The sequence below is a fragment of the Triticum dicoccoides genome, chromosome 2A (assembly GCF_002162155.2).
Source record: "Triticum dicoccoides isolate Atlit2015 ecotype Zavitan chromosome 2A, WEW_v2.0, whole genome shotgun sequence".
Classification (NCBI taxonomy): Eukaryota; Viridiplantae; Streptophyta; class Magnoliopsida; order Poales; family Poaceae; genus Triticum; species Triticum dicoccoides.
The window spans coordinates 358,877,443-358,887,364 of record NC_041382.1 but is presented as its reverse complement, the minus strand read 5'-3'; the positions used below and the strand labels follow the sequence as shown (position 1 = coordinate 358,887,364).

At 44.4% G+C, this 9,922-nt stretch overlaps 1 long non-coding RNA gene across 1 annotated transcript; it reads left to right on the top strand.

Moving 5' to 3' along the window:
* The first annotated feature begins 4,469 nt into the window (after window positions 1–4,469).
* Window positions 4,470–6,054, top strand: LOC119354588. Its single transcript, XR_005171096.1, has 2 exons — window positions 4,470–5,150; window positions 5,396–6,054. It is a non-coding gene; the product is annotated as an uncharacterized LOC119354588 (long non-coding RNA).
* Window positions 6,055–9,922: the final 3,868 nt, after the last annotated feature.

The following is a 9,922-nucleotide window of genomic DNA, read 5'->3' as shown; positions in this document are numbered from 1 at the left end:
GGAGGGTGCGGGGGGTCAGCGGCGGCGGCTGGTGGAGCGGGGGAGAGGGTGCGGGGGGTGCTCGGTGGTGAGGGGGACCAGATCTGGCGAGGTGGGATAGCGATCGAGATGGAGGGGGGTCGAGATCGAGTGTCCATGAAATTTAAAAAATATTCATGAGTTCAAAATTAAAGTGCCCATGAAATACAATCGAGAAATGAAGGCTACGATTTAAATACAATCGATCTTAGCTAGCTATCTGTTCACAATCTTCTTGCCCTTCTTTTTTGCAAATGGAGTTCTTCTATGGAACGGACGTCCTTTAGGTAGGGTGGTCCTGCTTCTTCCTGTGGTGTATGCTGCTACTTCATCGTCGTCGTCATGTTCGATCTTCGGGTCGCCGTACTTGTCGAAGTCTTGCTCATTGGCTACTCCATCCATTCCGATGATCTTCCTTTTGCCTCTCCTCACGACAACACGACTGGGCTTTGATGGGTCGGTAATGAAGAAGCATTGGTCCACTTGGGAAGCCAGTACCCATGGCTCATTTTTCGCGGTGACGTTTGCGCCCGCGGTCTTGGATTTGGCTTCGGGTATAACCATGGTGGTGAAATACCGGTCTTCTTTTAGGACGCTCTTGGCCCATCTGACACGGAACATCGGGACCTTCTCTCCAGCGTAGCTCAGCTCCCAGATCTCCTCGATCCTTCCGTAGTATATGTCCTTGTCATTACTGGTGTAGGATTCCATCGTTACCCGGAGTTCTGATAACCATCGCTCTTCATGTCCTTGTCCTGGTGTAGAATGTGTAGCCGTTGATATCGTACGCCTCATAGGTCATCAGGTTGTGCTTGGCGCCCTGTGACAAGGCGAATATGAGTTGTTCTTCCGCGGAAGAATCCTCATGTAAAGGGTACGACAGAAGCTTCTGCTTGAACCAACATGTGAAACATGAGTTGTGCTCTTTGATTATATCTCCGTCCGTCCTCTATTGGCCTCGGTCATTGTACGTCTTCTCAATAAAGGTTTTGTGTTCTACCACCCAAGGATCGACCACGTCTATGTGTTGTAGCGCGACTAGGTTTTGCTCTTTCAAAGTCGGCGAGTCGACCCTCGAAGTCGACATGCATTTCGCGGCGACCCCATCCAGCGAGCCTGCCGAGGTGCCCGTTGACGGGCAGACCAACTGGGTTCTCGATGCCTAGATAATTCGTGCAGTAGGAGATGCACTCTTCGGTCAGAAAGCCCCTGGCTATGCTTCCCTCTGGACGTGACATGTTGCGAACGTATCCTTTGATGACACCATTCATCCTTTCGAATGGCATCATGCTGTGCAGGAACGTCGGCCCGAGTTGGATGATATCCTCCATGATATGGACCAGCAGATGCACCATAACGTCGAAGAATGCGGGCGGGAAGTACATCTCAAGCTCGCATAGTATCACCACGATCTCTTCCTGTAGCCTTCTGAGTTGCCTCACGCCAACCGACTTCCGAGAGATGACGTCGAAAAAGTTGCATAGGCCAAATAGCGTTTCACGGACGTGCGCGTCCATGATCCCACGGATTGCAACTGGAAGTATCTGCGTCATCAGCACGTGAGAGTCGACTTCATCCCGTTGAACTTCTGCTTCGCTGGGTCTAGGTATCTGCTTATCTTCCTCGCGTAATCGTAAGGAAGTTTTACTCCTACGAGGCAGGTGAAAAACTGCTCGATCTCCTCCTGACTTAGAGTGAAGCACGCGGGAGGGTAGTCATTTCCCGTCTTCTTGGCCTTTTTGCCTTTGCGACGACTTTCTGTGTCCTGCTTCGCCTCATCATCATCATCATCATCATTAGCGTGAAGCTCCTGCCTGATGCCCATTGATTTCAAGTCTGCCCTTGCTTTCAGCCCATCTTTGGTCCTCTCTGGCATGTTGAGCAGGGTACCAAGCAAACTCTCGCACACGTTCTTCGTGATATGCATGGCATCAAGGCTGTGAGGCACACGATGGATCTTCCAGTATGGCAAGTCCCAGAAAACAGACCTCGTTTTCCATACCTTCAGCAGTGGCTCTGGCGCCTTTCGCTTCTTTTCCGGCAGTGGGCAATCTTTCCAATTTTTCAACATCCCGTCTATTTCCTCGCCGCTCCTCGTACGCGGCGTCTTCGGGGTTCGGTTTCACCATCGAACAGATCCTTGCGTTTCCTCCACGGGTCATCGTCGCGAAGCCACCTTCGATGTCCCATGAACACGGTTTTCAAAGACCCGGGATCTCTATCTAGCTGGCGATACGTTGTGTCATCCATGCACCTGACGCATCCAGAAAATCCGTGGACCACCTGCCCCGCGAGATATCCGTAACAGAGATAGTCGTGCACCGTCGTGAGCAGGGCGGCTCTCATAGGGAAATATTCTTTCTCTGCGGCGTCCCACGTATTGGCTGGCGTTTTCCACAGCGTGTCTAGCTCCTCTTTCAGCAGCCCCAGATACAGATTGATGTCGTCCCCTGGTTGTTTCGGCCCTTCAATTAGCATACTCATGTGAATGTACTTCTTCTTCATGCACAACCAGGGGGGAAGGTTGTACATCCACACAAACACAGGCCAGGTGCTATGTGTGCTTCTCTGGCTGCCAAATGGATTGACTCCATCGGTGCTCGCGCCCAGCATGATGTTCCTTGGATCCTTCCCAAATTCTGGGTGTTCGAAGTTCAACACTTGCCACTGGCTCCCATCCTTAGGGTGACTCAGCATCTTGTCTTTTTTATTTATCTCCGGGTCATTTACGTCATCTTCTCGCTTCTTCTCCTCCCTATCCGCGTGCCAACGCAGGAGCTTTGCTACCTTAGGGTCCGCGAAATACCGCTGCAGACGAGGAGTGATCGGAAAGTACCACACCACTTTTCGAGGAGCTTTCTTCCTCTTCTTGTATCGAGTGACGCCGCACACCGGACATATGGTAGACTCCGCGTGCTCGTCCCGATAAATGATGCAATTGTTCATGCACACATGGTATTTCACGTGTAGTAAATCCAGAGGACACACGACTTTCTTCGCCTCCTCGAAACTGGTCGGGCACTTGTTCCCCTTGGGAAGACGTTCGTGCCAGAATGACATGTTCTTGTCGAAGCTTGCGTCGGTCATTTTGTGTTTTACCTTCATCTCCAGAGCCATGAGCGTTACTTTCAGGCGGGTATCCTCGGGTCTGCATCCTTTATACAATGGAGTAACCGCGTCTATCTCCAGTTGATCCAGCTTGGCTTTCTCTCGGGCGGCAGCTCTTGCGTTATCCGTCCGCTTGAGAAGCAGCTCTTGAATATGAGGGTCCTGCGCCCAGCTCATCGATGGTCCATCGTCGTCTGCTCCGCCGGCATCTTCATCTTCATGATCATGCCCTTCGTCTGCTCCAGCATCTTCCTCATCATCATGTCCGGCATCTTCTACATGATGACTGTGTACAGCATCACCGTCGTGATCATGTCCTGGAGATTCTTCGTCTTCTCGCCCGCCTGAGCCGCAGTGGTTGTCTTGCTGCCCTTCCTCATTTCTTGCCCGACCCCCATGGACGACTTCATAGTCATCTTCATCACCTTGCCACCGATAGCCATCCATGAAACCACGCAAGAGCAGGTGGTCCTGCACCTGCCCGAAATCCGGGTCCGCAATAAGGCTCTTCAGCTTGCATCTTCTACACGGACATCTTATCTCCGTCTCGTTCTTTTGAAGCATCTCGGCCTTCGCGGAGCTCAAAAACCTATTCACGATGCCTTCGGTCATCGTGCAGACCATGGTCGCCTGCGGGGTAGAGCAAAACAATATTTTAGAACCAAGAAAAAATTTGGCATGACTTTCCCTAAAAATAGGACCAAAAAGAATGCATAGTGCCAAAATTCTCGCCGAAACGAAAATGAATCAACATTCCGGCAAAATATTGGCAACTATCGCATTTCAAATACCGGTACCTGCAAACACAAACATATATGCAACACCACAAACATATGCAACACCACAAACATACATAGATCTAGTTAGGCCACAAAAAGTGCATGTGCACGTTGTTGGAGTGAGCTAGGGAGAAAAAAAGTAGATCTACAACATGAAGATAGCTTTCCCATTACTTACTTATTAAAAAAAGTTAATTTCTCCACTTAATTTTGATGAATCTATGGTGCAAATGAAGTGAGGAGGAGGAGGCAGCCGACAAGCTTGGAGAAGGAGGTGGAGGGAATGAAGTGGGGAAAGTGAGTGTGTAGGTGTGGCTGTCCAAAATATCTAGCTGGACCCAGGTTACTAATGGCGCACCACACAGCCATGCGCCATTAGTAACCCAACATACTAATGGCGCACCTCCTGGCCATGCGCCATTAGTAGTTTTGAAAAAAATAATATATATATATATATAGGATAACACTATTTTAATATCAGAATTAGAATAACTATTTAGATCACAGTCGCTGTATATACAGGACACGGGCAAGATTTTCCCGAGATCCAAAAGCTATCAGACTGCGATCTTCCCTGATCCCCCTCCACCTTCTCCGACTCGCTGCCCCACCCTTCTCCCGCAACCCGGCTAGTCTCCCCGGCGTGCTGGCGCCGCCCCGGACCTCGCCGGCACCCCGCGCGCCTCCTTCGCTGCCACCATCCAGTGAGTAGCCGCCACAACTACCGCCCCCGAGAGCGCCGGCACGCATGGATCCAGCCGGACCCGACCGGAGTGGGCCAGGGGTGCCCTTCGCGGGCGCTGTGTCGCCGCCGTTGACCGCCATGCCACTGCCGCCCCCAATTCCCCACCACACATTGCCACGCGCGGCGGCCTCTGCCTCTTGTGCGTCACCGCGAGCCAGCCCCGCGCGAACCACGGTGTTCTGCTGCTAGCTCTAGAAGCGCCCTCAGGCACTGATCCCGTTCTTCCACACGACCGCTGCTGGTCACCCGCCCCAAACGCCGTCGAGCCAGCATCTCCTCCAAAAAATCTGATGGCGGAGGGCCCCTGCTCCTCAATGCCATGGCCGCCCTATCCGCTCGGCCCCCTGGCAATCCTTGCCGCCGCCCTGCCACAGACGTCCACCCTATGGAGCTCCCTCCTCCACTGGTGTCCGGCCGCCTCCCAGTCCCTTGCCACATCTACGCATGGACCTCTACGAGGGGAGAGTTCATCATCTCAGGGCACCACATCAACACTCCAAGTTCGCATTCTTTCTCGATCTCTGTTTTCTGTTGTTCCCTACTATTGTATTGTAACCAGATCAAGCATCGATTCCTTCCCCCGTCTAGTTCTGTCTTCTGTGTTTCTAATTATTTTTCATGTCTGAAGTTCAACTATATCTACAGGCGCAACCGACCCTGACGTGCTCCTGCATATTGATACTGTTGCTGCTGTCAAAATTTCTCTTAACTGAACTTAACTCTTTTTACTGATTGAAATGTGCAGGAGATGTGCGGACCGAGCACTGTGACAACGCAGTAAAGGAAAATAATGCATGCTTGTATGTCTGCGTATTCATGCTTGTATGTCTGCGTATTCAACGAGATTTGTTGTAAAAGTTTATTTTTTTTCCTTGTGCGTCAATTGAGCTAACTTTTAAGACGTTTAGAGGCTTCGTGAAATTCTACAAAAAGCTATACGCTGGCAGGTGTGAAGTTCTACCACGGCTATATGCTGGAAGCTGTGAAGTCCTGGCACGGCTCTCCACCAAGTTCTAGTCGATTCAACGTCTACTCTTTCCGTTTTTCACTCTAGTGAGCATGAGATGCTGCTGGTGCATGTGCTCTTCTACCTCGGAAAGAAGCTACTGCTGCTTCGGATTTGGGTGAACATCCGGTATGGAGATGTGTGTATGCTACGATGAGAAGATAAGGTATATGATTTTTTTATAGACAAAGGTGTGTGTATGCTACGATGAGAAGATAAGGTATTTTTTATAGAATCAACGTGTGGTGGAGAGACATGCACCGCTTTGTCACAAAACCATCAACCGGCTTATATATTGCTTAAATTATTATCACATATGTAATTAGAAGAGCAAGTACTTAGTTTTTCATGGTTTGATGCGTATATTTTGTAATTATTTTTCATTTACAAACCACTAACCATGTGTTCATTTTTTATTTACTCTTTTGTGGAATGGTTTGATTTGTTTACATAAAAATATTGTTCGCATACTGAGAAAATTTAAATGCAAAAAGAAATGGAAAGTCGACACTCAAAACAATGTTCGTGTAAATTCAAAATGAGCTCATGTATAAAAAATTGCATTTGGGAATATCATCTATTGCTCTCGATTTGTTTTTTTTAAGAAACAATGTCAAACTCATCATAAACTTGGAAGATAAACGATACCCTACATGGTTTACATGAAACAATCTTAGAACATTCACTAGGAACTAAACTTTGAAGTTCGACCATGAGAACACACATAGTACAGAGATGAAAAAAAAAGAAAATTTAGAAAAAGAAATACGGACTTCCACGTTTCTAAAAAAAAATGTGTTCAAATTAAAGTAACATAGTAGTTCAATGTTTTAAAAAGGAATAAGATTTTCCACATCTCAACATTAAAACCAACATTTTAAAAAGTTTTTCTTTAAAAAACGTATTTTCCTTGTTTTCAAAAAATACAAGAAGTTTAACTTAAAAAAACGGAGCAGTTCAATGTTTATTGAAAATTAGGATTTTTGACGTTACAAAAAGAATCAAACCAAGAAGTCCAATTTTTAAAAAATCCCGCGGTCTTCGGCGCATCTTCTGGCGTCCACCCATCCCATCGTCGTGCTCCCCGGCGCGGCCCCCCTCCATCATCCCGCCAAGGCCATATTGCCACCATTTCACGCTCGTCGGCACGGCACAACCCTCCATCCGTTGCCACGACACGCAGCTCCAGTTACTTCGCATCCTACGGGAGTAGGGGAGTCAGAGCCGCCACCAGATGTCAAATTTCTTCCTCCTCCTCACACATCTCTGGCCAACCTCTTCCCCACCTTCGTCTTCAACCAAAGATGACCTTCACTCTTCCCACGTGCTAAACTTCTTCCTTCTGATGTTCCATCCTCCCCTTCCGGATGAAAAAACTACATTGCACAGTGGAGTAGAACCGTCGGCTGTGTCATCTTGCTCCTGCCGCGTCGTTTGTTTGCTGTTCGTGCGCTTGAGTGCGAGAGATAGATTTCTGCGAGAGATTAGGCAGTGCTGTTGTCTTTGTTTTTTGTTTGAACTTGATGTTGTTCGTCGTAAAAGAAATGATAAGATGTGCTTTTCCGGTCACATGGAACATATCCCGTTACTTGAAGATGTTTTTTGAGAGTAATTCTTTGTTTGTTCATTAAGAAAGCCACATATGTTTGTTAAATCGATAGGAGGTTCTTTGTACAGATGGTGTTCCTGTAGAAAAATCAAACTGGCGTTTGAAAATGTGCAGCAAAAGTTCATGTCAAACTAACGGGGCGATTTAAACGTTTATTCTTGAAAAAGTCGAGAAAATTGTACATGCTCTGTAGGTCAAAAGTTTGGCTTTAATTTATGTTTTGCGAAGGTCAAAATGTTGTGTTCGAGAAGGTCAAGTGTGTTATATCAATAAGTTCAAAATAAATTTAAACATGAAGGTAAAACATGCAAGAAAACAAAAAGAAAGGAAGAAGTTCAATTTCTAAAGATGACGCGGTACACAACGTGTAAACCAATGTTGAAAGAAAACAAAAAGAAAAAGGAGAAGTTCAATTTCTAAAGATGACGCGGTACACAACGTGTAAACCAATGTTGAAAGAAAACAAAAAGAAAGGAGAAGTTCAATTTCTAAAGATGACGTGTTCGACATGCTAAAAATGTTGAAAGAAAACAAAAAGAAAAAGCAAAAGTTCAATTTCTAAAGATGACGCAGTTTGATGTGCAAACCAATGCAAAAACACACACACAAAATGTTGCTTGGTGTCTTAAAATATTTTATTTCATAAAATACGATTAAAGAAACAAACCAGGAAGTCCATATTAAAAAGATGGAGAAGTTTGATGATTATAAAAAACTCAAATTTTCCTCGTTATTAAAAAAATGGAAACAAGAAGTTCAAAAATAAAATAACAAGAAGTTCAACTTTTAAAAATAGAGCGCTTCAAATTTCATAAAAAAGATTAAGAAAATACCAGGAAGTCCATATTAAAAAGATGGAGAAGTTCGATGATTATAGAAAACTCAGTTTTTCCTCGTTATTAAAGAATGGAAACAAGAAGTTCAAAAATAAAATAACAAGAAGTTCAACTATTAAAAATAGAGCGCTTCAAAATTCATAAAAAAGATTAAGAAAAATAAGATTAAAAATTCATAAAAAAACTCAAATATTTTCATGTAACCGAGAAGTTCAGGTTGATAACTGCTAGAAGTTCATGTAATACATGGCGTGCATTTTGTATTAAAAAAGAACAAAAAAGAAAAGGCAAAAAGTTTTGTTGTTATAAGTTCAAATCCTTCGTCGAAGAAAGTCAAAAAAATTATTGTGAGAGAGATTTGTACAAAAGGAAATAACATTTGTGTAACACTGACGAATGGATGAGAAAATTACAAACGAAAATACGTCACAGAAGTTCAACTGAAAACAGCAGGAAGTTCACCTACTACACTGAATGAATTTCAGATGAAAAACTTTTAAAATCGTCGCGAGTATGAAAAAACAATCAACACGGGAAAGTTAAGTGCTTACAACAGCTTTCCACCGGTATATCACTTGCTCAATTCCGGTGAGTGGATGAGAGCTACGAGTAGTGGATGGAGACCTATGAGCAAAAAAATCACGTGAAAAACAGAGTGAAGTTCAGGTACACGCGCCGAGAAGTCCAGGTTCTTTACATGGTGCATTTTCGAAGAATCTGTTTCGCGATAAAGGCAGAACGCATGATCCCGCCGTTTTCGAAATTACTTGAAAATGGCTAGGAATCAGAGAAAACCATCAACATGAAAAAGTTTCGCATTTTCCGTAGCTTTTCAGCGGTATATTATTTGCCCCATTCCGATAAAGTTTGTAGAAATTATGGGAAAATAGTTTTTTAACCATTTTCAAAACTGACATAAAATCGTAGTGAATTAGGAGAAACAACATATACAAAAAAGTTTCGCATTTCTTCAAGCTTTCCAACGCCATATCATTTGCTGCATTTGGACGTACGGTTAAAAAATTAGCTCAAAAATACAAACTCAATGGAACTTGTACCATTTTCTAAATTACTTTTAAACCATTCAAAATTAGAAAACACTTTTAACATAAAAAACTAGAGCATTTTCATAAGCTTTCCAACGCCATATTATTTGCCTCAATTGGATTAGCCGTTTAGAAATGGCGTCAAAAATACGAACTCGGGTCGGTTAAAAAATTAGCTCAAAAATACGAACTCAGTGGAACTTGTACCATTTTCTAAATTACTTTTAAACCATTCAAAATTAGAAAACACTTTTAACATAAAAAACTAGCGCATTTTCATAAGCTTTCCAACGCCATATTATTTGCCTCAATTGGATTAGCCGTTTAGAAATGGCGTCAAAAATACGAACTCGGGTGTTCGGTTTACGAAATTTTACGATTTTCCGAATTACTCTTTAACCGTAGGGAATTAGAGAAAACTTTCATCATGTGGAAGGAGCGGTTTTGCAGCAGCTTTCCAACGCCATATTATTTGCCTCATTCCGATAAATGGTTTAAAAATGTGATCGAAAATACGATTCACGTTTTTTGTATGAAGAAAAAACGGTTTTCAAAACTGCTCTTAAACCGCTTACATTTTGCCAAAATTTTAACTTGGGTCATGATACTGATGTCCATAGCTATTCAACGGTATATCGCAAGCCCCATTTGGACACCTTTTAGCTGAAGTTCAACCTAGTGCTCGGGGAAGGTCAGGCGCGTTACTCGGGAAGTTCATGTTGTGATCAGAATATTATTCTGATCCCGTGATCAGAATAGTGTTTATGTATATATA